Source organism: Schistocerca cancellata, unplaced genomic scaffold, assembly GCF_023864275.1.
Source record: "Schistocerca cancellata isolate TAMUIC-IGC-003103 unplaced genomic scaffold, iqSchCanc2.1 HiC_scaffold_1109, whole genome shotgun sequence".
Lineage (NCBI taxonomy): Eukaryota > Metazoa > Arthropoda > Insecta > Orthoptera > Acrididae > Schistocerca > Schistocerca cancellata.
In genome coordinates this window covers 827359-849046 of record NW_026047108.1, presented here as the reverse complement: position 1 = coordinate 849046, position 21688 = coordinate 827359, and the positions used below count along the sequence as shown (strand labels likewise).

The following is a 21688-nucleotide window of genomic DNA, read 5'->3' as shown; positions in this document are numbered from 1 at the left end:
AGCGATTGAAGCTGATTTGCCTTCTCTTGTTTGATCAGCGTCATAAGGGCTTGAATGTAACTTGCGATGGGACACAGCAAGAAGTAGCGTCGTACTTTTAGTACTGAAATTTGAGATGGAGAACTGCGTCAAAGATGGGAAATTCATTCTGCCAAGTGTACAAATGGCGAAAATGAGGTGTGTGTGGAGAAGTATATTGCGCCAGTGACCGTGTGGCCTAATGGATAAGGCGTCGGACTTCGGATCCGAAGATTGCAGGTTCGAATCCTGTGACGGTCGAGTTTTTCCTGTTCTGCAAAAGATGCATGAAAAAAAAAAAAAAAAAAAAAAAAAAAAAAAAAAAAAAAAGCAATAAAAAAAAAAAAAAAAAAAAAAAAAAAGTGGCAGAGCGCTGGTCTAGTAAACCAAAGGTCGTCAGTTCGATCCTCACAGGAGGCAAATGAATTTTGTAACAGCCCCTCCCACCGTGGCCCTTTCGAAAAAAGCGGTCAAGGATAAAAAAATTATGAATGGGTGCGGTATTTAAGAAATGCTCTCGCAAATGAATAGTGTGAATGGTGCTATTAAAGTGGGCACCAGAAACTGCTGCTTTTGGCAGTCTCCGGAGAATGCCGACGTGAAATACTTAGTTCTTGTGATGTATTTTCTACCCCTGATAAAGACCCTCGCGATTGTCGTCGTCGTCGTCGTCGTCGTCGTCGGCGCCGCCGCCGCTTTGGTAATAGCGACAACTCGCCATTGTATCACATAGGGTGAGGTACCTTCTGCAGGCGACTGAGATGGCACTAAGCGATTGAAGCTGATTTGCCTTCTCTTGTTTGATCAGCGTCATAAGGGCTTGAATGTAACTTGCGATGGGACACAGCAAGAAGTAGCGTCGTACTTTTAGTACTGAAATTTGAGATGGAGAACTGCGTCAAAGATGGGAAATTCATTCTGCCAAGTGTACAAATGGCGAAAATGAGGTGTGTGTGGAGAAGTATATTGCGCCAGTGACCGTGTGGCCTAATGGATAAGGCGTCGGACTTCGGATCCGAAGATTGCAGGTTCGAATCCTGTGACGGTCGAGTTTTTCCTGTTCTGCAAAAGATGCATGCTGTTTTACTGTGTTGTTTGAGTACTCTAAAACTAGTTGGAAGTTGCTGCTGTCCGCTTCTTGGCTGCAAAACCGGCGTCTACCAGAAGCACAAGCAAGACAAGGGTGATCTGTAGCGAAGTTTTCGGCACAGTGCCGTTCAGGAGAGTTTTTGTTGGAACTACTGCATCTGATTCAGGAGCCAAGGGCTACGCCACAGGCGTCTGCGCACTGTCGAGCATGTGTGTTGAATAATGGTGCTGATAGCCACGTATCATTTCAAGCAGATTTGATGCCTTTCGGAGACAATTTTTCATTGAATAGGATTGTAGCTGATTTGTGGCAGCAGGAAATAAGCTGTAGTCAAAAGAATCTTCAATAGATGGTCGCAGGTCAATCAGTATTGTATGGCTCGTAACGCGTTGCGTGCAGCCCGGCTAGCTCAGTCGGTAGAGCATGAGACTCTTAATCTCAGGGTCGTGGGTTCGAGCCCCACGCTGGGCGGCGCAAAATTTTGTGTCTACGCGGATCCAACATGCGCCCATCTCGTGAGCCTTGCGTAATGAACGTAACGGGTTACGACGATGCCTAGCTTCATATGAATATCAGAGGAACGGTATTTGAAGCTGAAAGTGACTCTGAAATGAAATAAATGTGTTGTTTTGGAATTTTAGTTGTACATCGATATAGTGTGAGATGTGTAGGAAAGCAGCAGCTGTGCTAACTAAATGCAAATAATGGTCGCTCATGCGGTGCGTTTCGAGCTGAAGGGCTCCGATTCACTAGTCTGTAAGAACAAAGTACCCGAAAAGTGCGCTAGGAGGCGCCTCCTTAGCTCAGTGGCAGAGCGCTGGTCTAGTAAACCAAAGGTCGTCAGTTCGATCCTCACAGGAGGCAAATGAATTTTGTAACAGCCCCTCCCACCGTGGCCCTTTCGAAAAAAGCGGTCAAGGATAAAAAAGTTATGAATGGGTGCGGTATTTAAGAAATGCTCTCGCAAATGAATAGTGTGAATGGTGCTATTAAAGTGGGCACCAGAAACTGCTGCTTTTGGCAGTCTCCGGAGAATGCCGACGTGAAATACTTAGTTCTTGTGATGTATTTTCTACCCCTGATAAAGACCCTCGCGATTGTCGTCGTCGTCGTCGTCGTCGTCGTCGGCGCCGCCGCCGCTTTGGTAATAGCGACAACTCGCCATTGTATCACATAGGGTGAGGTACCTTCTGCAGGCGACTGAGATGGCACTAAGCGATTGAAGCTGATTTGCCTTCTCTTGTTTGATCAGCGTCATAAGGGCTTGAATGTAACTTGCGATGGGACACAGCAAGAAGTAGCGTCGTACTTTTAGTACTGAAATTTGAGATGGAGAACTGCGTCAAAGATGGGAAATTCATTCTGCCAAGTGTACAAATGGCGAAAATGAGGTGTGTGTGGAGAAGTATATTGCGCCAGTGACCGTGTGGCCTAATGGATAAGGCGTCGGACTTCGGATCCGAAGATTGCAGGTTCGAATCCTGTGACGGTCGAGTTTTTCCTGTTCTGCAAAAGATGCATGCTGTTTTACTGTGTTGTTTGAGTACTCTAAAACTAGTTGGAAGTTGCTGCTGTCCGCTTCCTGGCTGCAAAACCGGCGTCTACCAGAAGCACAAGCAAGACAAGGGTGATCTGTAGCGAAGTTTTCGGCACAGTGCCGTTCAGGAGAGTTTTTGTTGGAACTACTGCATCTGATTCAGGAGCCAAGGGCTACGCCACAGGCGTCTGCGCACTGTCGAGCATGTGTGTTGAATAATGGTGCTGATAGCCACGTATCATTTCAAGCAGATTTGATGCCTTTCGGAGACAATTTTTCATTGAATAGGATTGTAGCTGATTTGTGGCAGCAGGAAATAAGCTGTAGTCAAAAGAATCTTCAATAGATGGTCGCAGGTCAATCAGTATTGTATGGCTCGTAACGCGTTGCGTGCAGCCCGGCTAGCTCAGTCGGTAGAGCATGAGACTCTTAATCTCAGGGTCGTGGGTTCGAGCCCCACGCTGGGCGGCGCAAAATTTTGTGTCTACGCGGATCCAACATGCGCCCATCTCGTGAGCCTTGCGTAATGAACGTAACGGGTTACGACGATGCCTAGCTTCATATGAATATCAGAGGAACGGTATTTGAAGCTGAAAGTGACTCTGAAATGAAATAAATGTGTTGTTTTGGAATTTTAGTTGTACATCGATATAGTGTGAGATGTGTAGGAAAGCAGCAGCTGTGCTAACTAAATGCAAATAATGGTCGCTCATGCGGTGCGTTTCGAGCTGAAGGGCTCCGATTCACTAGTCTGTAAGAACAAAGTACCCGAAAAGTGCGCTAGGAGGCGCCTCCTTAGCTCAGTGGCAGAGCGCTGGTCTAGTAAACCAAAGGTCGTCAGTTCGATCCTCACAGGAGGCAAATGAATTTTGTAACAGCCCCTCCCACCGTGGCCCTTTCGAAAAAAGCGGTCAAGGATAAAAAAATTATGAATGGGTGCGGTATTTAAGAAATGCTCTCGCAAATGAATAGTGTGAATGGTGCTATTAAAGTGGGCACCAGAAACTGCTGCTTTTGGCAGTCTCCGGAGAATGCCGACGTGAAATACTTAGTTCTTGTGATGTATTTTCTACCCCTGATAAAGACCCTCGCGATTGTCGTCGTCGTCGTCGTCGTCGGCGCCGCCGCCGCTTTGGTAATAGCGACAACTCGCCATTGTATCACATAGGGTGAGGTACCTTCTGCAGGCGACTGAGATGGCACTAAGCGATTGAAGCTGATTTGCCTTCTCTTGTTTGATCAGCGTCATAAGGGCTTGAATGTAACTTGCGATGGGACACAGCAAGAAGTAGCGTCGTACTTTTAGTACTGAAATTTGAGATGGAGAACTGCGTCAAAGATGGGAAATTCATTCTGCCAAGTGTACAAATGGCGAAAATGAGGTGTGTGTGGAGAAGTATATTGCGCCAGTGACCGTGTGGCCTAATGGATAAGGCGTCGGACTTCGGATCCGAAGATTGCAGGTTCGAATCCTGTGACGGTCGAGTTTTTCCTGTTCTGCAAAAGATGCATGCTGTTTTACTGTGTTGTTTGAGTACTCTAAAACTAGTTGGAAGTTGCTGCTGTCCGCTTCCTGGCTGCAAAACCGGCGTCTACCAGAAGCACAAGCAAGACAAGGGTGATCTGTAGCGAAGTTTTCGGCACAGTGCCGTTCAGGAGAGTTTTTGTTGGAACTACTGCATCTGATTCAGGAGCCAAGGGCTACGCCACAGGCGTCTGCGCACTGTCGAGCATGTGTGTTGAATAATGGTGCTGATAGCCACGTATCATTTCAAGCAGATTTGATGCCTTTCGGAGACAATTTTTCATTGAATAGGATTGTAGCTGATTTGTGGCAGCAGGAAATAAGCTGTAGTCAAAAGAATCTTCAATAGATGGTCGCAGGTCAATCAGTATTGTATGGCTCGTAACGCGTTGCGTGCAGCCCGGCTAGCTCAGTCGGTAGAGCATGAGACTCTTAATCTCAGGGTCGTGGGTTCGAGCCCCACGCTGGGCGGCGCAAAATTTTGTGTCTACGCGGATCCAACATGCGCCCCTCTCGTGAGCCTTGCGTAATGAACGTAACGGGTTACGACGATGCCTAGCTTCGTATGAATATCAGAGGAACGGTATTTGAAGCTGAAAGTGACTCTGAAATGAAATAAATGTGTTGTTTTGGAATTTTAGTTGTACATCGATATAGTGTGAGATGGGTAGGAAAGCAGCAGCTGTGCTAACTAAATGCAAATAATGGTCGCTCATGCGGTGCGTTTCGAGCTGAAGGGCTCCGATTCACTAGTCTGTAAGAACAAAGTACCCGAAAAGTGCGCTAGGAGGCGCCGCCTTAGCTCAGTGGCAGAGCGCTGGTCTAGTAAACCAGAGGTCGTCAGTTCGATCCTCACAGGAGGCAAATGAATTTTGTAACAGCCCCTCCCACCGTGGCCCTTTCGAAAAAAGCGGTCAAGGATAAAAAAATTATGAATGGGTGCGGTATTTAAGAAATGCTCTCGCAAATGAATAGTGTGAATGGTGCTATTAAAGTGGGCACCAGAAACTGCTGCTTTTGGCAGTCTCCGGAGAATGCCGACGTGAAATACTTAGTTCTTGTGATGTATTTTCTACCCCTGATAAAAACCCTCGCGATTGTCGTCATCGTCGTCGTCGTCGTCGTCGTCGTCGGCGCCGCCGCCGCTTTGGTAATAGCGACAACTCGCCATTGTATCACATAGGGTGAGGTACCTTCTGCAAGCGACTGAGATGGCACTAAGCGATTGAAGCTGATTTGCCTTCTCTTGTTTGATCAGCGTCATAAGGGCTTGAATGTAACTTGCGATGGGACACAGCAAGAAGTAGCGTCGTACTTTTAGTACTGAAATTTTAGATGGAGAACTGCGTCAAAGATAGGAAATTCATTCTGCCAAGTGTACAAATGGCGAAAGTGAGGTGTGTGTGGAGAAGTATATTGCGCCAGTGAAGGTGTGGCCTAATGGATAAGGCGTCGGACTTCGGATCCGAAGATTGCAGGTTCGAATCCTGTCACGGTCGAGTTTTTCCTGTTCTGCAAAAGATGCATGCTGTTTTACTGTGTTGTTTGAGTACTCTAAAACTAGTTGGAAGTTGCTGCTGTCCGCTTCCTGGCTGCAAAACCGGCGTCTACCAGAAGCACAAGCAAGACAAGGGTGATCTGTAGCGAAGTTTTCGGCACAGTGCCGTTCAGGAGAGTTTTTGTTGGAACTACTGCATCTGATTCAGGAGCCAAGGGCTACGCCACAGGCGTCTGCGCACTGTCGAGCATGTGTGTTGAATAATGGTGCTGATAGCCACGTATCATTTCAAGCAGCTTTGATGCTTTTCGGAGACAATTTTTCATTGAATAGGATTGTAGCTGATTTGTGGCAGCAGGAAATAAGCTGTAGTCAAAAGAATCTTCAATAGATGGTCGCAGGTCAATCAGTATTGTATGGCTCGTAACGCGTTGCGTGCAGCCCGGCTAGCTCAGTCGGTAGGGCATGAGACTCTTAATCTCAGGGTCGTGGGTTCGAGCCCCACGCTGGGCGGCGCAAAATTTTGTGTCTACGCGGATCCAACATGCGCCCATCTCGTGAGCCTTGCGTAATGAACGTAACGGGTTACGACGATGCCTAGCTTCATATGAATATCAGAGGAACGGTATTTGAAGCTGAAAGTGACTCTGAAATGAAATAAATGTGTTGTTTTGGAATTTTAGTTGTACATCGATATAGTGTGAGATGTGTAGGAAAGCAGCAGCTGTGCTAACTAAATGCAAATAATGGTCGCTCATGCGGTGCGTTTCGAGCTGAAGGGCTCCGATTCACTAGTCTGTAAGAACAAAGTACCCGAAAAGTGCGCTAGGAGGCGCCTCCTTAGCTCAGTGGCAGAGCGCTGGTCTAGTAAACCAAAGGTCGTCAGTTCGATCCTCACAGGAGGCAAATGAATTTTGTAACAGCCCCTCCCACCGTGGCCCTTTCGAAAAAAGCGGTCAAGGATAAAAAAATTATGAATGGGTGCGGTATTTAAGAAATGCTCTCGCAAATGAATAGTGTGAATGGTGCTATTAAAGTGGGCACCAGAAACTGCTGCTTTTGGCAGTCTCCGGAGAATGCCGACGTGAAATACTTAGTTCTTGTGATGTATTTTCTACCCCTGATAAAGACCCTCGCGATTGTCGTCGTCGTCGTCGTCGTCGTCGTCGTCGGCGCCGCCGCCGCTTTGGTAATAGCGACAACTCGCCATTGTATCACATAGGGTGAGGTACCTTCTGCAGGCGACTGAGATGGCACTAAGCGATTGAAGCTGATTTGCCTTCTCTTGTTTGATCAGCGTCATAAGGGCTTGAATGTATCTTGCGATGGGACACAGCAAGAAGTAGCGTCGTACTTTTAGTACTGAAATTTGAGATGGAGAACTGCGTCAAAGATGGGAAATTCATTCTGCCAAGTGTACAAATGGCGAAAATGAGGTGTGTGTGGAGAAGTATATTGCGCCAGTGACCGTGTGGCCTAATGGATAAGGCGTCGGACTTCGGATCCGAAGATTGCAGGTTCGAATCCTGTCACGGTCGAGTTTTTCCTGTTCTGCAAAAGATGCATGCTGTTTTACTGTGTTGTTTGAGTACTCTAAAACTAGTTGGAAGTTGCTGCTGTCCGCTTCCTGGCTGCAAAACCGGCGTCTACCAGAAGCACAAGCAAGACAAGGGTGATCTGTAGCGAAGTTTTCGGCACAGTGCCGTTCAGGAGAGTTTTTGTTGGAACTACTGCATCTGATTCAGGAGCCAAGGGCTACGCCACAGGCGTCTGCGCACTGTCGAGCATGTGTGTTGAATAATGGTGCTGATAGCCACGTATCATTTCAAGCAGATTTGATGCCTTTCGGAGACAATTTTTCATTGAATAGGATTGTAGCTGATTTGTGGCAGCAGGAAATAAGCTGTAGTCAAAAGAATCTTCAATAGATGGTCGCAGGTCAATCAGTATTGTATGGCTCGTAACGCGTTGCGTGCAGCCCGGCTAGCTCAGTCGGTAGAGCATGAGACTCTTAATCTCAGGGTCGTGGGTTCGAGCCCCACGCTGGGCGGCGCAAAATTTTGTGTCTACGCGGATCCAACATGCGCCCATCTCGTGAGCCTTGCGTAATGAACGTAACGGGTTACGACGATGCCTAGCTTCATATGAATATCAGAGGAACGGTATTTGAAGCTGAAAGTGACTCTGAAATGAAATAAATGTGTTGTTTTGGAATTTTAGTTGTACATCGATATAGTGTGAGATGTGTAGGAAAGCAGCAGCTGTGCTAACTAAATGCAAATAATGGTCGCTCATGCGGTGCGTTTCGAGCTGAAGGGCTCCGATTCACTAGTCTGTAAGAACAAAGTACCCGAAAAGTGCGCTAGGAGGCGCCTCCTTAGCTCAGTGGCAGAGCGCTGGTCTAGTAAACCAAAGGTCGTCAGTTCGATCCTCACAGGAGGCAAATGAATTTTGTAACAGCCCCTCCCACCGTGGCCCTTTCGAAAAAAGCGGTCAAGGATAAAAAAGTTATGAATGGGTGCGGTATTTAAGAAATGCTCTCGCAAATGAATAGTGTGAATGGTGCTATTAAAGTGGGCACCAGAAACTGCTGCTTTTGGCAGTCTCCGGAGAATGCCGACGTGAAATACTTAGTTCTTGTGATGTATTTTCTACCCCTGATAAAGACCCTCGCGATTGTCGTCGTCGTCGTCGTCGTCGGCGCCGCCGCCGCTTTGGTAATAGCGACAACTCGCCATTGTATCACATAGGGTGAGGTACCTTCTGCAGGCGACTGAGATGGCACTAAGCGATTGAAGCTGATTTGCCTTCTCTTGTTTGATCAGCGTCATAAGGGCTTGAATGTAACTTGCGATGGGACACAGCAAGAAGTAGCGTCGTACTTTTAGTACTGAAATTTGAGATGGAGAACTGCGTCAAAGATGGGAAATTCATTCTGCCAAGTGTACAAATGGCGAAAATGAGGTGTGTGTGGAGAAGTATATTGCGCCAGTGACCGTGTGGCCTAATGGATAAGGCGTCGGACTTCGGATCCGAAGATTGCAGGTTCGAATCCTGTGACGGTCGAGTTTTTCCTGTTCTGCAAAAGATGCATGCTGTTTTACTGTGTTGTTTGAGTACTCTAAAACTAGTTGGAAGTTGCTGCTGTCCGCTTCCTGGCTGCAAAACCGGCGTCTACCAGAAGCACAAGCAAGACAAGGGTGATCTGTAGCGAAGTTTTCGGCACAGTGCCGTTCAGGAGAGTTTTTGTTGGAACTACTGCATCTGATTCAGGAGCCAAGGGCTACGCCACAGGCGTCTGCGCACTGTCGAGCATGTGTGTTGAATAATGGTGCTGATAGCCACGTATCATTTCAAGCAGATTTGATGCCTTTCGGAGACAATTTTTCATTGAATAGGATTGTAGCTGATTTGTGGCAGCAGGAAATAAGCTGTAGTCAAAAGAATCTTCAATAGATGGTCGCAGGTCAATCAGTATTGTATGGCTCGTCACGCGTTGCGTGCAGCCCGGCTAGCTCAGTCGGTAGAGCATGAGACTCTTAATCTCAGGGTCGTGGGTTCGAGCCCCACGCTGGGCGGCGCAAAATTTTGTGTCTACGCGGATCCAACATGCGCCCATCTCGTGAGCCTTGCGTAATGAACGTAACGGGTTACGACGATGCCTAGCTTCATATGAATATCAGAGGAACGGTATTTGAAGCTGAAAGTGACTCTGAAATGAAATAAATGTGTTGTTTTGGAATTTTAGTTGTACATCGATATAGTGTGAGATGTGTAGGAAAGCAGCAGCTGTGCTAACTAAATGCAAATAATGGTCGCTCATGCGGTGCGTTTCGAGCTGAAGGGCTCCGATTCACTAGTCTGTAAGAACAAAGTACCCGAAAAGTGCGCTAGGAGGCGCCTCCTTAGCTCAGTGGCAGAGCGCTGGTCTAGTAAACCAAAGGTCGTCAGTTCGATCCTCACAGGAGGCAAATGAATTTTGTAACAGCCCCTCCCACCGTGGCCCTTTCGAAAAAAGCGGTCAAGGATAAAAAAGTTATGAATGGGTGCGGTATTTAAGAAATGCTCTCGCAAATGAATAGTGTGAATGGTGCTATTAAAGTGGGCACCAGAAACTGCTGCTTTTGGCAGTCTCCGGAGAATGCCGACGTGAAATACTTAGTTCTTGTGATGTATTTTCTACCCCTGATAAAGACCCTCGCGATTGTCGTCGTCGTCGTCGTCGTCGTCGTCGGCGCCGCCGCCGCTTTGGTAATAGCGACAACTCGCCATTGTATCACATAGGGTGAGGTACCTTCTGCAGGCGACTGAGATGGCACTAAGCGATTGAAGCTGATTTGCCTTCTCTTGTTTGATCAGCGTCATAAGGGCTTGAATGTAACTTGCGATGGGACACAGCAAGAAGTAGCGTCGTACTTTTAGTACTGAAATTTGAGATGGAGAACTGCGTCAAAGATGGGAAATTCATTCTGCCAAGTGTACAAATGGCGAAAATGAGGTGTGTGTGGAGAAGTATATTGCGCCAGTGACCGTGTGGCCTAATGGATAAGGCGTCGGACTTCGGATCCGAAGATTGCAGGTTCGAATCCTGTGACGGTCGAGTTTTTCCTGTTCTGCAAAAGATGCATGCTGTTTTACTGTGTTGTTTGAGTACTCTAAAACTAGTTGGAAGTTGCTGCTGTCCGCTTCCTGGCTGCAAAACCGGCGTCTACCAGAAGCACAAGCAAGACAAGGGTGATCTGTAGCGAAGTTTTCGGCACAGTGCCGTTCAGGAGAGTTTTTGTTGGAACTACTGCATCTGATTCAGGAGCCAAGGGCTACGCCACAGGCGTCTGCGCACTGTCGAGCATGTGTGTTGAATAATGGTGCTGATAGCCACGTATCATTTCAAGCAGATTTGATGCCTTTCGGAGACAATTTTTCATTGAATAGGATTGTAGCTGATTTGTGGCAGCAGGAAATAAGCTGTAGTCAAAAGAATCTTCAATAGATGGTCGCAGGTCAATCAGTATTGTATGGCTCGTAACGCGTTGCGTGCAGCCCGGCTAGCTCAGTCGGTAGAGCATGAGACTCTTAATCTCAGGGTCGTGGGTTCGAGCCCCACGCTGGGCGGCGCAAAATTTTGTGTCTACGCGGATCCAACATGCGCCCATCTCGTGAGCCTTGCGTAATGAACGTAACGGGTTACGACGATGCCTAGCTTCATATGAATATCAGAGGAACGGTATTTGAAGCTGAAAGTGACTCTGAAATGAAATAAATGTGTTGTTTTGGAATTTTAGTTGTACATCGATATAGTGTGAGATGTGTAGGAAAGCAGCAGCTGTGCTAACTAAATGCAAATAATGGTCGCTCATGCGGTGCGTTTCGAGCTGAAGGGCTCCGATTCACTAGTCTGTAAGAACAAAGTACCCGAAAAGTGCGCTAGGAGGCGCCTCCTTAGCTCAGTGGCAGAGCGCTGGTCTAGTAAACCAAAGGTCGTCAGTTCGATCCTCACAGGAGGCAAATGAATTTTGTAACAGCCCCTCCCACCGTGGCCCTTTCGAAAAAAGCGGTCAAGGATAAAAAAATTATGAATGGGTGCGGTATTTAAGAAATGCTCTCGCAAATGAATAGTGTGAATGGTGCTATTAAAGTGGGCACCAGAAACTGCTGCTTTTGGCAGTCTCCGGAGAATGCCGACGTGAAATACTTAGTTCTTGTGATGTATTTTCTACCCCTGATAAAGACCCTCGCGATTGTCGTCGTCGTCGTCGTCGTCGGCGCCGCCGCCGCTTTGGTAATAGCGACAACTCGCCATTGTATCACATAGGGTGAGGTACCTTCTGCAGGCGACTGAGATGGCACTAAGCGATTGAAGCTGATTTGCCTTCTCTTGTTTGATCAGCGTCATAAGGGCTTGAATGTAACTTGCGATGGGACACAGCAAGAAGTAGCGTCGTACTTTTAGTACTGAAATTTGAGATGGAGAACTGCGTCAAAGATGGGAAATTCATTCTGCCAAGTGTACAAATGGCGAAAATGAGGTGTGTGTGGAGAAGTATATTGCGCCAGTGACCGTGTGGCCTAATGGATAAGGCGTCGGACTTCGGATCCGAAGATTGCAGGTTCGAATCCTGTGACGGTCGAGTTTTTCCTGTTCTGCAAAAGATGCATGCTGTTTTACTGTGTTGTTTGAGTACTCTAAAACTAGTTGGAAGTTGCTGCTGTCCGCTTCCTGGCTGCAAAACCGGCGTCTACCAGAAGCACAAGCAAGACAAGGGTGATCTGTAGCGAAGTTTTCGGCACAGTGCCGTTCAGGAGAGTTTTTGTTGGAACTACTGCATCTGATTCAGGAGCCAAGGGCTACGCCACAGGCGTCTGCGCACTGTCGAGCATGTGTGTTGAATAATGGTGCTGATAGCCACGTATCATTTCAAGCAGATTTGATGCCTTTCGGAGACAATTTTTCATTGAATAGGATTGTAGCTGATTTGTGGCAGCAGGAAATAAGCTGTAGTCAAAAGAATCTTCAATAGATGGTCGCAGGTCAATCAGTATTGTATGGCTCGTAACGCGTTGCGTGCAGCCCGGCTAGCTCAGTCGGTAGAGCATGAGACTCTTAATCTCAGGGTCGTGGGTTCGAGCCCCACGCTGGGCGGCGCAAAATTTTGTGTCTACGCGGATCCAACATGCGCCCCTCTCGTGAGCCTTGCGTAATGAACGTAACGGGTTACGACGATGCCTAGCTTCGTATGAATATCAGAGGAACGGTATTTGAAGCTGAAAGTGACTCTGAAATGAAATAAATGTGTTGTTTTGGAATTTTAGTTGTACATCGATATAGTGTGAGATGGGTAGGAAAGCAGCAGCTGTGCTAACTAAATGCAAATAATGGTCGCTCATGCGGTGCGTTTCGAGCTGAAGGGCTCCGATTCACTAGTCTGTAAGAACAAAGTACCCGAAAAGTGCGCTAGGAGGCGCCGCCTTAGCTCAGTGGCAGAGCGCTGGTCTAGTAAACCAGAGGTCGTCAGTTCGATCCTCACAGGAGGCAAATGAATTTTGTAACAGCCCCTCCCACCGTGGCCCTTTCGAAAAAAGCGGTCAAGGATAAAAAAATTATGAATGGGTGCGGTATTTAAGAAATGCTCTCGCAAATGAATAGTGTGAATGGTGCTATTAAAGTGGGCACCAGAAACTGCTGCTTTTGGCAGTCTCCGGAGAATGCCGACGTGAAATACTTAGTTCTTGTGATGTATTTTCTACCCCTGATAAAAACCCTCGCGATTGTCGTCATCGTCGTCGTCGTCGTCGTCGTCGTCGGCGCCGCCGCCGCTTTGGTAATAGCGACAACTCGCCATTGTATCACATAGGGTGAGGTACCTTCTGCAAGCGACTGAGATGGCACTAAGCGATTGAAGCTGATTTGCCTTCTCTTGTTTGATCAGCGTCATAAGGGCTTGAATGTAACTTGCGATGGGACACAGCAAGAAGTAGCGTCGTACTTTTAGTACTGAAATTTTAGATGGAGAACTGCGTCAAAGATAGGAAATTCATTCTGCCAAGTGTACAAATGGCGAAAGTGAGGTGTGTGTGGAGAAGTATATTGCGCCAGTGAAGGTGTGGCCTAATGGATAAGGCGTCGGACTTCGGATCCGAAGATTGCAGGTTCGAATCCTGTCACGGTCGAGTTTTTCCTGTTCTGCAAAAGATGCATGCTGTTTTACTGTGTTGTTTGAGTACTCTAAAACTAGTTGGAAGTTGCTGCTGTCCGCTTCCTGGCTGCAAAACCGGCGTCTACCAGAAGCACAAGCAAGACAAGGGTGATCTGTAGCGAAGTTTTCGGCACAGTGCCGTTCAGGAGAGTTTTTGTTGGAACTACTGCATCTGATTCAGGAGCCAAGGGCTACGCCACAGGCGTCTGCGCACTGTCGAGCATGTGTGTTGAATAATGGTGCTGATAGCCACGTATCATTTCAAGCAGCTTTGATGCTTTTCGGAGACAATTTTTCATTGAATAGGATTGTAGCTGATTTGTGGCAGCAGGAAATAAGCTGTAGTCAAAAGAATCTTCAATAGATGGTCGCAGGTCAATCAGTATTGTATGGCTCGTAACGCGTTGCGTGCAGCCCGGCTAGCTCAGTCGGTAGGGCATGAGACTCTTAATCTCAGGGTCGTGGGTTCGAGCCCCACGCTGGGCGGCGCAAAATTTTGTGTCTACGCGGATCCAACATGCGCCCATCTCGTGAGCCTTGCGTAATGAACGTAACGGGTTACGACGATGCCTAGCTTCATATGAATATCAGAGGAACGGTATTTGAAGCTGAAAGTGACTCTGAAATGAAATAAATGTGTTGTTTTGGAATTTTAGTTGTACATCGATATAGTGTGAGATGTGTAGGAAAGCAGCAGCTGTGCTAACTAAATGCAAATAATGGTCGCTCATGCGGTGCGTTTCGAGCTGAAGGGCTCCGATTCACTAGTCTGTAAGAACAAAGTACCCGAAAAGTGCGCTAGGAGGCGCCTCCTTAGCTCAGTGGCAGAGCGCTGGTCTAGTAAACCAAAGGTCGTCAGTTCGATCCTCACAGGAGGCAAATGAATTTTGTAACAGCCCCTCCCACCGTGGCCCTTTCGAAAAAAGCGGTCAAGGATAAAAAAATTATGAATGGGTGCGGTATTTAAGAAATGCTCTCGCAAATGAATAGTGTGAATGGTGCTATTAAAGTGGGCACCAGAAACTGCTGCTTTTGGCAGTCTCCGGAGAATGCCGACGTGAAATACTTAGTTCTTGTGATGTATTTTCTACCCCTGATAAAGACCCTCGCGATTGTCGTCGTCGTCGTCGTCGTCGTCGTCGGCGCCGCCGCCGCTTTGGTAATAGCGACAACTCGCCATTGTATCACATAGGGTGAGGTACCTTCTGCAGGCGACTGAGATGGCACTAAGCGATTGAAGCTGATTTGCCTTCTCTTGTTTGATCAGCGTCATAAGGGCTTGAATGTATCTTGCGATGGGACACAGCAAGAAGTAGCGTCGTACTTTTAGTACTGAAATTTGAGATGGAGAACTGCGTCAAAGATGGGAAATTCATTCTGCCAAGTGTACAAATGGCGAAAATGAGGTGTGTGTGGAGAAGTATGTTGCGCCAGTGACCGTGTGGCCTAATGGATAAGGCGTCGGACTTCGGATCCGAAGATTGCAGGTTCGAATCCTGTCACGGTCGAGTTTTTCCTGTTCTGCAAAAGATGCATGCTGTTTTACTGTGTTGTTTGAGTACTCTAAAACTAGTTGGAAGTTGCTGCTGTCCGCTTCCTGGCTGCAAAACCGGCGTCTACCAGAAGCACAAGCAAGACAAGGGTGATCTGTAGCGAAGTTTTCGGCACAGTGCCGTTCAGGAGAGTTTTTGTTGGAACTACTGCATCTGATTCAGGAGCCAAGGGCTACGCCACAGGCGTCTGCGCACTGTCGAGCATGTGTGTTGAATAATGGTGCTGATAGCCACGTATCATTTCAAGCAGATTTGATGCCTTTCGGAGACAATTTTTCATTGAATAGGATTGTAGCTGATTTGTGGCAGCAGGAAATAAGCTGTAGTCAAAAGAATCTTCAATAGATGGTCGCAGGTCAATCAGTATTGTATGGCTCGTAACGCGTTGCGTGCAGCCCGGCTAGCTCAGTCGGTAGAGCATGAGACTCTTAATCTCAGGGTCGTGGGTTCGAGCCCCACGCTGGGCGGCGCAAAATTTTGTGTCTACGCGGATCCAACATGCGCCCATCTCGTGAGCCTTGCGTAATGAACGTAACGGGTTACGACGATGCCTAGCTTCATATGAATATCAGAGGAACGGTATTTGAAGCTGAAAGTGACTCTGAAATGAAATAAATGTGTTGTTTTGGAATTTTAGTTGTACATCGATATAGTGTGAGATGTGTAGGAAAGCAGCAGCTGTGCTAACTAAATGCAAATAATGGTCGCTCATGCGGTGCGTTTCGAGCTGAAGGGCTCCGATTCACTAGTCTGTAAGAACAAAGTACCCGAAAAGTGCGCTAGGAGGCGCCTCCTTAGCTCAGTGGCAGAGCGCTGGTCTAGTAAACCAAAGGTCGTCAGTTCGATCCTCACAGGAGGCAAATGAATTTTGTAACAGCCCCTCCCACCGTGGCCCTTTCGAAAAAAGCGGTCAAGGATAAAAAAGTTATGAATGGGTGCGGTATTTAAGAAATGCTCTCGCAAATGAATAGTGTGAATGGTGCTATTAAAGTGGGCACCAGAAACTGCTGCTTTTGGCAGTCTCCGGAGAATGCCGACGTGAAATACTTAGTTCTTGTGATGTATTTTCTACCCCTGATAAAGACCCTCGCGATTGTCGTCGTCGTCGTCGTCGTCGGCGCCGCCGCCGCTTTGGTAATAGCGACAACTCGCCATTGTATCACATAGGGTGAGGTACCTTCTGCAGGCGACTGAGATGGCACTAAGCGATTGAAGCTGATTTGCCTTCTCTTGTTTGATCAGCGTCATAAGGGCTTGAATGTAACTTGCGATGGGACACAGCAAGAAGTAGCGTCGTACTTTTAGTACTGAAATTTGAGATGGAGAACTGCGTCAAAGATGGGAAATTCATTCTGCCAAGTGTACAAATGGCGAAAATGAGGTGTGTGTGGAGAAGTATATTGCGCCAGTGACCGTGTGGCCTAATGGATAAGGCGTCGGACTTCGGATCCGAAGATTGCAGGTTCGAATCCTGTGACGGTCGAGTTTTTCCTGTTCTGCAAAAGATGCATGCTGTTTTACTGTGTTGTTTGAGTACTCTAAAACTAGTTGGAAGTTGCTGCTGTCCGCTTCCTGGCTGCAAAACCGGCGTCTACCAGAAGCACAAGCAAGACAAGGGTGATCTGTAGCGAAGTTTTCGGCACAGTGCCGTTCAGGAGAGTTTTTGTTGGAACTACTGCATCTGATTCAGGAGCCAAGGGCTACGCCACAGGCGTCTGCGCACTGTCGAGCATGTGTGTTGAATAATGGTGCTGATAGCCACGTATCATTTCAAGCAGATTTGATGCCTTTCGGAGACAATTTTTCATTGAATAGGATTGTAGCTGATTTGTGGCAGCAGGAAATAAGCTGTAGTCAAAAGAATCTTCAATAGATGGTCGCAGGTCAATCAGTATTGTATGGCTCGTAACGCGTTGCGTGCAGCCCGGCTAGCTCAGTCGGTAGAGCATGAGACTCTTAATCTCAGGGTCGTGGGTTCGAGCCCCACGCTGGGCGGCGCAAAATTTTGTGTCTACGCGGATCCAACATGCGCCCCTCTCGTGAGCCTTGCGTAATGAACGTAACGGGTTACGACGATGCCTAGCTTCGTATGAATATCAGAGGAACGGTATTTGAAGCTGAAAGTGACTCTGAAATGAAATAAATGTGTTGTTTTGGAATTTTAGTTGTACATCGATATAGTGTGAGATGGGTAGGAAAGCAGCAGCTGTGCTAACTAAATGCAAATAATGGTCGCTCATGCGGTGCGTTTCGAGCTGAAGGGCTCCGATTCACTAGTCTGTAAGAACAAAGTACCCGAAAAGTGCGCTAGGAGGCGCCGCCTTAGCTCAGTGGCAGAGCGCTGGTCTAGTAAACCAGAGGTCGTCAGTTCGATCCTCACAGGAGGCAAATGAATTTTGTAACAGCCCCTCCCACCGTGGCCCTTTCGAAAAAAGCGGTCAAGGATAAAAAAATTATGAATGGGTGCGGTATTTAAGAAATGCTCTCGCAAATGAATAGTGTGAATGGTGCTATTAAAGTGGGCACCAGAAACTGCTGCTTTTGGCAGTCTCCGGAGAATGCCGACGTGAAATACTTAGTTCTTGTGATGTATTTTCTACCCCTGATAAAAACCCTCGCGATTGTCGTCATCGTCGTCGTCGTCGTCGTCGTCGTCGGCGCCGCCGCCGCTTTGGTAATAGCGACAACTCGCCATTGTATCACATAGGGTGAGGTACCTTCTGCAAGCGACTGAGATGGCACTAAGCGATTGAAGCTGATTTGCCTTCTCTTGTTTGATCAGCGTCATAAGGGCTTGAATGTAACTTGCGATGGGACACAGCAAGAAGTAGCGTCGTACTTTTAGTACTGAAATTTTAGATGGAGAACTGCGTCAAAGATAGGAAATTCATTCTGCCAAGTGTACAAATGGCGAAAGTGAGGTGTGTGTGGAGAAGTATATTGCGCCAGTGAAGGTGTGGCCTAATGGATAAGGCGTCGGACTTCGGATCCGAAGATTGCAGGTTCGAATCCTGTCACGGTCGAGTTTTTCCTGTTCTGCAAAAGATGCATGCTGTTTTACTGTGTTGTTTGAGTACTCTAAAACTAGTTGGAAGTTGCTGCTGTCCGCTTCCTGGCTGCAAAACCGGCGTCTACCAGAAGCACAAGCAAGACAAGGGTGATCTGTAGCGAAGTTTTCGGCACAGTGCCGTTCAGGAGAGTTTTTGTTGGAACTACTGCATCTGATTCAGGAGCCAAGGGCTACGCCACAGGCGTCTGCGCACTGTCGAGCATGTGTGTTGAATAATGGTGCTGATAGCCACGTATCATTTCAAGCAGCTTTGATGCTTTTCGGAGACAATTTTTCATTGAATAGGATTGTAGCTGATTTGTGGCAGCAGGAAATAAGCTGTAGTCAAAAGAATCTTCAATAGATGGTCGCAGGTCAATCAGTATTGTATGGCTCGTAACGCGTTGCGTGCAGCCCGGCTAGCTCAGTCGGTAGGGCATGAGACTCTTAATCTCAGGGTCGTGGGTTCGAGCCCCACGCTGGGCGGCGCAAAATTTTGTGTCTACGCGGATCCAACATGCGCCCATCTCGTGAGCCTTGCGTAATGAACGTAACGGGTTACGACGATGCCTAGCTTCATATGAATATCAGAGGAACGGTATTTGAAGCTGAAAGTGACTCTGAAATGAAATAAATGTGTTGTTTTGGAATTTTAGTTGTACATCGATATAGTGTGAGATGTGTAGGAAAGCAGCAGCTGTGCTAACTAAATGCAAATAATGGTCGCTCATGCGGTGCGTTTCGAGCTGAAGGGCTCCGATTCACTAGTCTGTAAGAACAAAGTACCCGAAAAGTGCGCTAGGAGGCGCCTCCTTAGCTCAGTGGCAGAGCGCTGGTCTAGTAAACCAAAGGTCGTCAGTTCGATCCTCACAGGAGGCAAATGAATTTTGTAACAGCCCCTCCCACCGTGGCCCTTTCGAAAAAAGCGGTCAAGGATAAAAAAATTATGAATGGGTGCGGTATTTAAGAAATGCTCTCGCAAATGAATAGTGTGAATGGTGCTATTAAAGTGGGCACCAGAAACTGCTGCTTTTGGCAGTCTCCGGAGAATGCCGACGTGAAATACTTAGTTCTTGTGATGTATTTTCTACCCCTGATAAAGACCCTCGCGATTGTCGTCGTCGTCGTCGTCGTCGTCGTCGGCGCCGCCGCCGCTTTGGTAATAGCGACAACTCGCCATTGTATCACATAGGGTGAGGTACCTTCTGCAGGCGACTGAGATGGCACTAAGCGATTGAAGCTGATTTGCCTTCTCTTGTTTGATCAGCGTCATAAGGGCTTGAATGTATCTTGCGATGGGACACAGCAAGAAGTAGCGTCGTACTTTTAGTACTGAAATTTGAGATGGAGAACTGCGTCAAAGATGGGAAATTCATTCTGCCAAGTGTACAAATGGCGAAAATGAGGTGTGTGTGGAGAAGTATGTTGCGCCAGTGACCGTGTGGCCTAATGGATAAGGCGTCGGACTTCGGATCCGAAGATTGCAGGTTCGAATCCTGTCACGGTCGAGTTTTTCCTGTTCTGCAAAAGATGCATGCTGTTTTACTGTGTTGTTTGAGTACTCTAAAACTAGTTGGAAGTTGCTGCTGTCCGCTTCCTGGCTGCAAAACCGGCGTCTACCAGAAGCACAAGCAAGACAAGGGTGATCTGTAGCGAAGTTTTCGGCACAGTGCCGTTCAGGAGAGTTTTTGTTGGAACTACTGCATCTGATTCAGGAGCCAAGGGCTACGCCACAGGCGTCTGCGCACTGTCGAGCATGTGTGTTGAATAATGGTGCTGATAGCCACGTATCATTTCAAGCAGATTTGATGCCTTTCGGAGACAATTTTTCATTGAATAGGATTGTAGCTGATTTGTGGCAGCAGGAAATAAGCTGTAGTCAAAAGAATCTTCAATAGATGGTCGCAGGTCAATCAGTATTGTATGGCTCGTAACGCGTTGCGTGCAGCCCGGCTAGCTCAGTCGGTAGAGCATGAGACTCTTAATCTCAGGGTCGTGGGTTCGAGCCCCACGCTGGGCGGCGCAAAATTTTGTGTCTACGCGGATCCAACATGCGCCCATCTCGTGAGCCTTGCGTAATGAACGTAACGGGTTACGACGATGCCTAGCTTCATATGAATATCAGAGGAACGGTATTTGAAGCTGAAAGTGACTCTGAAATGAAATAAATGTGTTGTTTTGGAATTTTAGTTGTACATCGATATAGTGTGAGATGTGTAGGAAAGCAGCAGCTGTGCTAACTAAATGCAAATAATGGTCGCTCATGCGGTGCGTTTCGAGCTGAAGGGCTCCGATTCACTAGTCTGTAAGAACAAAGTACCCGAAAAGTGCGCTAGGAGGCGCCTCCTTAGCTCAGTGGCAGAGCGCTGGTCTAGTAAACCAAAGGTCGTCAGTTCGATCCTCACAGGAGGCAAATGAATTTTGTAACAGCCCCTCCCACCGTGGCCCTTTCGAAAAAAGCGGTCAAGGATAAAAAAGTTATGAATGGGTGCGGTATTTAAGAAATGCTCTCGCAAATGAATAGTGTGAATGGTGCTATTAAAGTGGGCACCAGAAACTGCTGCTTTTGGCAGTCTCCGGAGAATGCCGACGTGAAATACTTAGTTCTTGTGATGTATTTTCTACCCCTGATAAAGACCCTCGCGATTGTCGTCGTCGTCGTCGTCGTCGGCGCCGCCGCCGCTTTGGTAATAGCGACAACTCGCCATTGTATCACATAGGGTGAGGTACCTTCTGCAGGCGACTGAGATGGCACTAAGCGATTGAAGCTGATTTGCCTTCTCTTGTTTGATCAGCGTCATAAGGGCTTGAATGTAACTTGCGATGGGACACAGCAAGAAGTAGCGTCGTACTTTTAGTACTGAAATTTGAGATGGAGAACTGCGTCAAAGATGGGAAATTCATTCTGCCAAGTGTACAAATGGCGAAAATGAGGTGTGTGTGGAGAAGTATATTGCGCCAGTGACCGTGTGGCCTAATGGATAAGGCGTCGGACTTCGGATCCGAAGATTGCAGGTTCGAATCCTGTGACGGTCGAGTTTTTCCTGTTCTGCAAAAGATGCATGCTGTTTTACTGTGTTGTTTGAGTACTCTAAAACTAGTTGGAAGTTGCTGCTGTCCGCTTCCTGGCTGCAAAACCGGCGTCTACCAGAAGCACAAGCAAGACAAGGGTGATCTGTAGCGAAGTTTTCGGCACAGTGCCGTTCAGGAGAGTTTTTGTTGGAACTACTGCATCTGATTCAGGAGCCAAGGGCTACGCCACAGGCGTCTGCGCACTGTCGAGCATGTGTGTTGAATAATGGTGCTGATAGCCACGTATCATTTCAAGCAGATTTGATGCCTTTCGGAGACAATTTTTCATTGAATAGGATTGTAGCTGATTTGTGGCAGCAGGAAATAAGCTGTAGTCAAAAGAATCTTCAATAGATGGTCGCAGGTCAATCAGTATTGTATGGCTCGTAACGCGTTGCGTGCAGCCCGGCTAGCTCAGTCGGTAGAGCATGAGACTCTTAATCTCAGGGTCGTGGGTTCGAGCCCCACGCTGGGCGGCGCAAAATTTTGTGTCTACGCGGATCCAACATGCGCCCATCTCGTGAGCCTTGCGTAATGAACGTAACGGGTTACGACGATGCCTAGCTTCATATGAATATCAGAGGAACGGTATTTGAAGCTGAAAGTGACTCTGAAATGAAATAAATGTGTTGTTTTGGAATTTTAGTTGTAC

General features: G+C 47.4%; 42 non-coding genes across 42 annotated transcripts; all 42 read left to right on the top strand.

The window, feature by feature from the left end:
- Positions 1-206: 206 nt before the first annotated feature.
- On the top strand, positions 207-279 carry Trnar-ucg (transfer RNA arginine (anticodon UCG)). The gene has a single exon. It is a non-coding gene; the product is annotated as a tRNA-Arg (tRNA).
- A 715-nt stretch (positions 280-994) lies between these two features.
- Trnar-ucg (transfer RNA arginine (anticodon UCG)) lies at positions 995-1067 on the top strand. The gene has a single exon. It is a non-coding gene; the product is annotated as a tRNA-Arg (tRNA).
- A 439-nt stretch (positions 1068-1506) lies between these two features.
- On the top strand, positions 1507-1579 carry Trnak-cuu (transfer RNA lysine (anticodon CUU)). The gene has a single exon. It is a non-coding gene; the product is annotated as a tRNA-Lys (tRNA).
- A 321-nt stretch (positions 1580-1900) lies between these two features.
- Trnat-agu (transfer RNA threonine (anticodon AGU)) lies at positions 1901-1972 on the top strand. Its single transcript has one exon. It is a non-coding gene; the product is annotated as a tRNA-Thr (tRNA).
- Positions 1973-2528: 556 nt separating this feature from the next.
- Trnar-ucg (transfer RNA arginine (anticodon UCG)) lies at positions 2529-2601 on the top strand. The gene has a single exon. It is a non-coding gene; the product is annotated as a tRNA-Arg (tRNA).
- Positions 2602-3040: 439 nt separating this feature from the next.
- Positions 3041-3113, top strand: Trnak-cuu (transfer RNA lysine (anticodon CUU)). The gene has a single exon. It is a non-coding gene; the product is annotated as a tRNA-Lys (tRNA).
- A 321-nt stretch (positions 3114-3434) lies between these two features.
- Positions 3435-3506, top strand: Trnat-agu (transfer RNA threonine (anticodon AGU)). Its single transcript has one exon. It is a non-coding gene; the product is annotated as a tRNA-Thr (tRNA).
- A 550-nt stretch (positions 3507-4056) lies between these two features.
- Trnar-ucg (transfer RNA arginine (anticodon UCG)) lies at positions 4057-4129 on the top strand. Its single transcript has one exon. It is a non-coding gene; the product is annotated as a tRNA-Arg (tRNA).
- A 439-nt stretch (positions 4130-4568) lies between these two features.
- Trnak-cuu (transfer RNA lysine (anticodon CUU)) lies at positions 4569-4641 on the top strand. Its single transcript has one exon. It is a non-coding gene; the product is annotated as a tRNA-Lys (tRNA).
- A 321-nt stretch (positions 4642-4962) lies between these two features.
- Positions 4963-5034, top strand: Trnat-agu (transfer RNA threonine (anticodon AGU)). Its single transcript has one exon. It is a non-coding gene; the product is annotated as a tRNA-Thr (tRNA).
- A 562-nt stretch (positions 5035-5596) lies between these two features.
- Positions 5597-5669, top strand: Trnar-ucg (transfer RNA arginine (anticodon UCG)). Its single transcript has one exon. It is a non-coding gene; the product is annotated as a tRNA-Arg (tRNA).
- A 439-nt stretch (positions 5670-6108) lies between these two features.
- Positions 6109-6181, top strand: Trnak-cuu (transfer RNA lysine (anticodon CUU)). Its single transcript has one exon. It is a non-coding gene; the product is annotated as a tRNA-Lys (tRNA).
- Positions 6182-6502: 321 nt separating this feature from the next.
- On the top strand, positions 6503-6574 carry Trnat-agu (transfer RNA threonine (anticodon AGU)). Its single transcript has one exon. It is a non-coding gene; the product is annotated as a tRNA-Thr (tRNA).
- Positions 6575-7133: 559 nt separating this feature from the next.
- On the top strand, positions 7134-7206 carry Trnar-ucg (transfer RNA arginine (anticodon UCG)). Its single transcript has one exon. It is a non-coding gene; the product is annotated as a tRNA-Arg (tRNA).
- A 439-nt stretch (positions 7207-7645) lies between these two features.
- Positions 7646-7718, top strand: Trnak-cuu (transfer RNA lysine (anticodon CUU)). The gene has a single exon. It is a non-coding gene; the product is annotated as a tRNA-Lys (tRNA).
- Positions 7719-8039: 321 nt separating this feature from the next.
- Positions 8040-8111, top strand: Trnat-agu (transfer RNA threonine (anticodon AGU)). Its single transcript has one exon. It is a non-coding gene; the product is annotated as a tRNA-Thr (tRNA).
- A 550-nt stretch (positions 8112-8661) lies between these two features.
- On the top strand, positions 8662-8734 carry Trnar-ucg (transfer RNA arginine (anticodon UCG)). The gene has a single exon. It is a non-coding gene; the product is annotated as a tRNA-Arg (tRNA).
- A 439-nt stretch (positions 8735-9173) lies between these two features.
- Trnak-cuu (transfer RNA lysine (anticodon CUU)) lies at positions 9174-9246 on the top strand. Its single transcript has one exon. It is a non-coding gene; the product is annotated as a tRNA-Lys (tRNA).
- Positions 9247-9567: 321 nt separating this feature from the next.
- On the top strand, positions 9568-9639 carry Trnat-agu (transfer RNA threonine (anticodon AGU)). The gene has a single exon. It is a non-coding gene; the product is annotated as a tRNA-Thr (tRNA).
- Positions 9640-10195: 556 nt separating this feature from the next.
- On the top strand, positions 10196-10268 carry Trnar-ucg (transfer RNA arginine (anticodon UCG)). Its single transcript has one exon. It is a non-coding gene; the product is annotated as a tRNA-Arg (tRNA).
- Positions 10269-10707: 439 nt separating this feature from the next.
- Positions 10708-10780, top strand: Trnak-cuu (transfer RNA lysine (anticodon CUU)). Its single transcript has one exon. It is a non-coding gene; the product is annotated as a tRNA-Lys (tRNA).
- A 321-nt stretch (positions 10781-11101) lies between these two features.
- Trnat-agu (transfer RNA threonine (anticodon AGU)) lies at positions 11102-11173 on the top strand. The gene has a single exon. It is a non-coding gene; the product is annotated as a tRNA-Thr (tRNA).
- A 550-nt stretch (positions 11174-11723) lies between these two features.
- Trnar-ucg (transfer RNA arginine (anticodon UCG)) lies at positions 11724-11796 on the top strand. Its single transcript has one exon. It is a non-coding gene; the product is annotated as a tRNA-Arg (tRNA).
- A 439-nt stretch (positions 11797-12235) lies between these two features.
- On the top strand, positions 12236-12308 carry Trnak-cuu (transfer RNA lysine (anticodon CUU)). The gene has a single exon. It is a non-coding gene; the product is annotated as a tRNA-Lys (tRNA).
- A 321-nt stretch (positions 12309-12629) lies between these two features.
- Positions 12630-12701, top strand: Trnat-agu (transfer RNA threonine (anticodon AGU)). Its single transcript has one exon. It is a non-coding gene; the product is annotated as a tRNA-Thr (tRNA).
- Positions 12702-13263: 562 nt separating this feature from the next.
- Positions 13264-13336, top strand: Trnar-ucg (transfer RNA arginine (anticodon UCG)). The gene has a single exon. It is a non-coding gene; the product is annotated as a tRNA-Arg (tRNA).
- Positions 13337-13775: 439 nt separating this feature from the next.
- On the top strand, positions 13776-13848 carry Trnak-cuu (transfer RNA lysine (anticodon CUU)). Its single transcript has one exon. It is a non-coding gene; the product is annotated as a tRNA-Lys (tRNA).
- Positions 13849-14169: 321 nt separating this feature from the next.
- Positions 14170-14241, top strand: Trnat-agu (transfer RNA threonine (anticodon AGU)). Its single transcript has one exon. It is a non-coding gene; the product is annotated as a tRNA-Thr (tRNA).
- Positions 14242-14797: 556 nt separating this feature from the next.
- Positions 14798-14870, top strand: Trnar-ucg (transfer RNA arginine (anticodon UCG)). Its single transcript has one exon. It is a non-coding gene; the product is annotated as a tRNA-Arg (tRNA).
- A 439-nt stretch (positions 14871-15309) lies between these two features.
- On the top strand, positions 15310-15382 carry Trnak-cuu (transfer RNA lysine (anticodon CUU)). Its single transcript has one exon. It is a non-coding gene; the product is annotated as a tRNA-Lys (tRNA).
- A 321-nt stretch (positions 15383-15703) lies between these two features.
- Trnat-agu (transfer RNA threonine (anticodon AGU)) lies at positions 15704-15775 on the top strand. The gene has a single exon. It is a non-coding gene; the product is annotated as a tRNA-Thr (tRNA).
- A 550-nt stretch (positions 15776-16325) lies between these two features.
- On the top strand, positions 16326-16398 carry Trnar-ucg (transfer RNA arginine (anticodon UCG)). The gene has a single exon. It is a non-coding gene; the product is annotated as a tRNA-Arg (tRNA).
- A 439-nt stretch (positions 16399-16837) lies between these two features.
- On the top strand, positions 16838-16910 carry Trnak-cuu (transfer RNA lysine (anticodon CUU)). The gene has a single exon. It is a non-coding gene; the product is annotated as a tRNA-Lys (tRNA).
- Positions 16911-17231: 321 nt separating this feature from the next.
- On the top strand, positions 17232-17303 carry Trnat-agu (transfer RNA threonine (anticodon AGU)). Its single transcript has one exon. It is a non-coding gene; the product is annotated as a tRNA-Thr (tRNA).
- Positions 17304-17865: 562 nt separating this feature from the next.
- Trnar-ucg (transfer RNA arginine (anticodon UCG)) lies at positions 17866-17938 on the top strand. Its single transcript has one exon. It is a non-coding gene; the product is annotated as a tRNA-Arg (tRNA).
- Positions 17939-18377: 439 nt separating this feature from the next.
- Positions 18378-18450, top strand: Trnak-cuu (transfer RNA lysine (anticodon CUU)). The gene has a single exon. It is a non-coding gene; the product is annotated as a tRNA-Lys (tRNA).
- Positions 18451-18771: 321 nt separating this feature from the next.
- Trnat-agu (transfer RNA threonine (anticodon AGU)) lies at positions 18772-18843 on the top strand. The gene has a single exon. It is a non-coding gene; the product is annotated as a tRNA-Thr (tRNA).
- A 556-nt stretch (positions 18844-19399) lies between these two features.
- Positions 19400-19472, top strand: Trnar-ucg (transfer RNA arginine (anticodon UCG)). Its single transcript has one exon. It is a non-coding gene; the product is annotated as a tRNA-Arg (tRNA).
- A 439-nt stretch (positions 19473-19911) lies between these two features.
- Trnak-cuu (transfer RNA lysine (anticodon CUU)) lies at positions 19912-19984 on the top strand. The gene has a single exon. It is a non-coding gene; the product is annotated as a tRNA-Lys (tRNA).
- A 321-nt stretch (positions 19985-20305) lies between these two features.
- Trnat-agu (transfer RNA threonine (anticodon AGU)) lies at positions 20306-20377 on the top strand. Its single transcript has one exon. It is a non-coding gene; the product is annotated as a tRNA-Thr (tRNA).
- A 550-nt stretch (positions 20378-20927) lies between these two features.
- On the top strand, positions 20928-21000 carry Trnar-ucg (transfer RNA arginine (anticodon UCG)). The gene has a single exon. It is a non-coding gene; the product is annotated as a tRNA-Arg (tRNA).
- A 439-nt stretch (positions 21001-21439) lies between these two features.
- On the top strand, positions 21440-21512 carry Trnak-cuu (transfer RNA lysine (anticodon CUU)). Its single transcript has one exon. It is a non-coding gene; the product is annotated as a tRNA-Lys (tRNA).
- The last annotated feature ends 176 nt before the right edge of the window (positions 21513-21688 follow it).